This window comes from Cibotium barometz, chromosome 22, assembly GCF_041138505.1.
Source record: "Cibotium barometz isolate CiBa-2024 chromosome 22, ASM4113850v1, whole genome shotgun sequence".
Classification (NCBI taxonomy): Eukaryota; Viridiplantae; Streptophyta; class Polypodiopsida; order Cyatheales; family Cibotiaceae; genus Cibotium; species Cibotium barometz.
Genome location: NC_141067.1, coordinates 238,158 through 243,856, shown reverse-complemented (window position 1 = coordinate 243,856; position 5,699 = coordinate 238,158). Strand labels below are relative to the sequence as shown.

Below are 5,699 nucleotides of genomic sequence, written 5' to 3'. Positions count from 1 at the left end.
AAATAGATTTCTTTATGCATCTTTCTATGCATAAATCCAATTTAGTAGAAATTACACTTTAGAATAAAAGAATTTCTCTTATGCATCTTTCCATGCATAAAAACTAAATCTAATGAAAATAACTCTTTTAAAATAAAAACGTTCTTTTATGCATCTATTTATGCATACAAATCATTTATGATGAAAATCACTCTTTTAATGTAAAAGAATTTATTTTATGCACATAAAAATCATTTATGATAAAAATCACACTTTTATAAAAATCAAAATAAAAATTTCAATATGCTTCCTTCTATGCATAGAATTTAATTCTAAAGAAAATAATATTTTTTTAATAAAAATATTTTTTGTATGCATTTTTATATACCTAGGATGAAAAATAACACTTTAAGAATACATATACGATGGGAATCACTCTTTTTGAATAAAAAGAAGTAAAACTTATTTTTCACAATTTTAAAAAATTTCGTCATAACCTCCTTTGTATGGCTGACTATTTTTCAATTTTTAACTCTCTAAAATTAATTAAAATTTTACCAAGAGTATTTAAATCATTCTAATGTAGAGGGAGTCACCATCATCACACGTGGCACCACCTTACATCAATGTAGAGCAAGGTGAGTGGGAATTAGGGGGACTTCCTGTGAGTAGCATCTCTGGGGAAAAAATAATATAGTGTGCCCTCCGTGTCCGCCTCCAAGATGCCTGGGCGGATATCGGCAGAGGAGCCAAAGTCGCCCAACCTGATTATGCTGCTATAGCCTTCGTTTGGATCAAAGGCAAGAGTATATTCTCCAACTTGATGTCTCTGTGCATCACCCGGTGGTGATGGCAGAAGCAGACGGCTCGCACAATTGCAGCAAAGGCCTGTGCTGCCTGCGCCTCCGGCAATCGCCGCTCCTTGGTGCTTACCAGATGCTTGAACAGCTGGCCTCCGTCGCACAATTCCAACACCACATGCACGAACTCCTCGTCCTCGAAGATCTCCTCCAGGCGCACTACGTTGAGATGCAGCCCTGCTGCTTTCAGCCGATTGAGCGTCGCAATCTCCTTGCGCACATGCTGCAAGGCACGGGCCTTCAATTTTGGCACTGATTTGCAGGCATATTGCAGCCCGCTGCTCTTGTGGGTGCATAATCTCACTGTGCCGTCTGCGGCCTCCCCGAGCTGCTGCCCAATATCATAGGTCTTCTCTAACGACATTGCTTCTGCTTGTATCTTCTTCTGCTGTGAAAAAAGCAAAAAGCAACGAGAAATCCAACTCCTTTCTGCTTTTTACGGAGCCCACCCTCAGGACTCTTTAAGCCACCATGTTATGGTAAAGTCGGGATTATGCCTATTTCAAGCTAAGGTTTTCAAGCACTAACGTTAGATAAGGTGCTTAGATTACCTAAACTTACAAGAGTTATGGTCGTTATACACGCTTTTTAAGTGTGATGTATTTCAGATAATGGCCACCCGAGAGAGTGATAGTGTGACTCTTATGTGATTGATTAAGGTTGTGAGTATTTGTGCACAAAAACTCTTCAACACTCAAAATGACCTATTTACAATTGTTTTTTATTGAGCACATGCAATGTTAGCGCATGTCCTTGCAATGAGCAAACTAGGTTTTTCTATTAGACTTGTTAAGGAGAAACTTTCACATAAATATTCTAGCGTAACATGAACCTCTTGGATGCTTTTTTTGTTTAGCTCTCAATTTCGAAAAATTCCCACTGCCAGATCTATACGTGCTTTTGGATACACACTTCTACCTTTGTATCTTTGGTGAAAAAGCTGTGTAAACGTCAGGTATCTTCTTGGGGGTTTAGTGGGAAACCCTACCTATATTCACATGTGCTTAAGGGGGATTAGGTATCATTGAGTTTTTTGCTAATATAATTTCCCATTTACCTTTTGAAGCTTATGGAATTCCTCTCTGATCCATAATAATAGATAATGCTCCTGTAAAGAAGAATCAATTTTATGCACTTGTGTATGATTCTAGAGTTATGTCTTGACCAAAATCCTTTATCTATTAAAACCAAACAATGATACATTCGAGTTTTTTTCAAAGAAGGTAATCTTATACCATTATGACATGCTTAAATAAACAAGTAGCTATAAAGAGACAACTATATTCACAAATGTCACTTTGAGGCCCCTCACTCCACCCCTTGAAGGTCTTGCAAGCTTTTCGTCCCCTTGCAAGTTGCCTATTTTTGCCAAGTCCAAACCTTCTTTTCCTTGGTCTCCTTTCAAAATATCTATCCAAGTTCGTAAAGATTGGTCGTGTGTGGTCCTAGTCCTTGGCAACCTGCTTTCTATTTTTGCCAAGTCCAAACCTTCTTTTCCTTGGTCTCCTTTCAAAATATCTGTCCAAGTTCGTAAAGATTGGTCGTGTGTGGTCCTACTACTAATCACATTTCAAACTTGATAACATTTAAAAACCAAGTGTGATGTCAACTTGAATATTTCTTTACACAATAAGCTTTTAAGAAGATAATTAATGAAGTTCTACTATGGGAATCTGATACTAAGTATTATTATATCTTTGGTTAGTATCTACATTATCTTAATTGAAATAAGAACTAGTCTTTGAAACAAGACCTAATTCTAGTCCCATGAATATTGGTATGTGATTTACATGTGTACATTAGGTTAATACTTAGTGAAAGCTTTTACATTGTTAATACTTTAGCGAAAGTTTCATGGAGTAGGCCCGGGGGGAGTTGACCTCTCAAAACTCCGGTTGTGGTAATCAACGGTTATTGGTGATGTCAAAATTTCACACCAAGCAACCAAATTGCCTAAATATTTGCATGTTTTCTTCTTTAAAGATGTCCACACATAGTGCGCATTTATGTCCCATCACATGTGCTTATAACTAAAATTTTCACAAATTTCTTAGAGTCATCGAACATAACCATTCTTGCAGGACTCTCTTAACATGTTTTTGTAAAATTGGAATCATGCCCATTTCAAGCTTTTTCATAACATGTAGAAGGCCTTCCCTTAAACCATCTATGGTGGTTGCCCTAAACTTAAAAAATCTAAGGTCGTTGTACACAAAGTCAAATTCTTTAGTGATGTATTTCAGATAATGACCACCTGAGAGTGATAAAGTGACTCTTACAACGATTGATTAAGGCTATGAATATTTGTGCCCCATCTGAATGGTGTGTTTGCCCGATGATTAGATCTCTATGCTAACAGTCTACTCCTCTCTTTAAATTCGCTAGATGTATTCATAGATTGATACACAATTGATACACTGTTGTAGAAGTTTACAAACACACTCTTGCTCTCTCTCTCTTTCTCTCTCTCTCTCTCAATGCAATCAAGATGTGATAAATAAAGTTTTACAAAATATTTAGTTGTGCATAACTGAATAATTGCATTACAATGATCAAGAGAGTATAATTAGCTAAGAAGGGCTCCACTACTTTAGCTGGATAGAGTTTAGAATAGACAATACAGACTCGGATCCTTGTGACAAAGTTTATGGGGTTTTTATACCTGCCTAGGATCCACTACTTGTTGAAATATACAAGTGAATAGGGTGTGTGCGGGAACAAGCCCTTAGCAAGAGGCTGTAAAAGAGAATCTGTAAATGTGAGAGAACCTGTGAAAAGGTGAGAAGTATCTACTGGGAGAGAATAAAGGGTAGCATGAGGAGATTTAGGAGGTGTGGAGATATTCTGGGAAGAGGTGGAGAGAATCAAGCAAAAGACGTGGAGTGAATCAAGGAGAAATCAGTAGTTCATTCTGATCAACACTTAGAATGAACTACTTACAATTATTTTTATTGATCACGGGGAATGTTAGATATCCTAAAGTACATCAAGCCAAAGACTGTGCAATGCAAAACATGGAATTCAATGAGACAAAGGAATAAAAGCGAGCCGTAAAAGAAAAAACGTATGCCTACTTGTCGAACTTGAGGAAACAATAATGCTTGCAAATTAATAACACGTTTACTCACATTAAAGCAAGTTGAAACATTATATTAGCTTGAAAACTTTACATAATGTTTTGCTTCATGGTTTTGAGCCAGTGGGTATAATTTTTTACCTTTTGGTGGCTTGGGGAATCTTGCCCACTAGTAATGGTATCCATAATGGCTTTGGTGTCATGCCCCCCTATGGTTGAGGCTATGGCTATGAAACTTATGATTTTAGAGGGAAAACCCTTTGTTAAAAGCCAAGGATACAAGGCTTCTTTTACAAGGAAAACTTCCTCAACTATTTGACAAAAGGGAAGTCACACAGAGAACTTTAAATAAAGCTTTAAGTGCACAGAGGGTGAACGATGATGATTGCGTGTGGGACTTGTGGATGATGACTATGTAAATCATGGGGATCCGACCAATGTAGCTAGCAATGGCCACATCCCAAGCATGTCTCTCATCAACGCGCGCTTGCCACCTCCTTGATGTGCTGCTCAAGCCTCCATCTTAACCCCATGTTGTGACAAGGGTTGCCTAAACCTCTTGAAATTCCTGCTCTATGAGCTCTTGTGGTGTAAAATCCACATGTCCTTATAGCAAAGAAACCAAGTTAGCAATGGATTATCCAAGTGGTATAAGTGCATGTTGGAGCTCCTCTTGTGGCCAATGTTGTTAAGGGGGAACTTGGAGGTGGTGGAGAGGAGAGAGAGGCACTCATCAAAGTGCAATTTTCATGTTGACTCTAGATCATGCAAGAAAACAAACTCCTCTCATCAATCACCACCAAGGAGATGTTGAGAGATGTGGTGCCAAAGAGCATAAGGAAGAGGTAGGGAGTGAGTTGAGTAGCCAAGAAAAGTGCAAAGCCTAGCATGAAGCCACATGGGCAAAGGGATTTATCCCACATTGATGTACAAGCCCAAGGATGTACCTCCTCAGATAAAAGGGGGCCATTTCAAGCAATGAAATCACATCACTGCACACATCTCAAGTCTCTCTATGAGTACAAGTCTTAAGCTTGTACCTCCTCAGATAAAAGGGGGCCATTTCAAGCAATGAAATCACATCACTGCACACATCTCAAGTCTCTCTATGAGTACAAGTCTTAAGCTTGTAACCTAATTGTGCTTGAGTCTATTGCACATACTTATCATCATGAGTAAGCTTAGATTACACCCACCTTAGATTAATCATCTTAATCATGTTTAATTAGTATGTCTTGATTAGGTAAATGTCTTGTCATTATAGGAGAGCTAGATCCGAATATCTTAACATGGTATCAGAGCTAGGGTAAGGCTCTCCATTAGCTAGGTTAATATCAATTTTAGGGAGTGCTTAGCATGTGATTAAGAAGTTATTAGAATCTTGATTAGGTCTTTCATTTAGTCTTTAGCTTCTTCTACTTTGTAGGTAGTCAATAGAGAAAAAAATGTTGGGTGTGCTGGTGCCTTAGGTTACACCCTCTCCTAAGGTCAGGCAAAGAGAAGAAGAAAGCAAGCACAGTTGTGTAAGGGGGTGAGAACAATAGAGTTGGCAGCTTTAACATAATCAAGGAAGATACCCAAGAATATTCCATCACAAAATAACAGTGGAAAGATAGAACGTGCAGCCAGTTGCAAACACACATCAGAGTTTGCACAAGCAGCAAGCTTGAAGAAGCACAACCTGCACAAAGAACGACCTACAAAAAGAAGAACAACTTGCAATTTTTGCAGCAACAATAAGCCAGAAGAAGAAGAACGACCTGCAGCAACCCGCCGACATGCAT

At 38.3% G+C, this 5,699-nt stretch overlaps 1 pseudogene; it reads right to left on the bottom strand.

Annotated features, from left to right (window-relative positions):
- Positions 1-747: 747 nt before the first annotated feature.
- LOC147626131 (calcium-dependent protein kinase 7 pseudogene) lies at positions 748-1,203 on the bottom strand (annotated as a pseudogene).
- Positions 1,204-5,699: the final 4,496 nt, after the last annotated feature.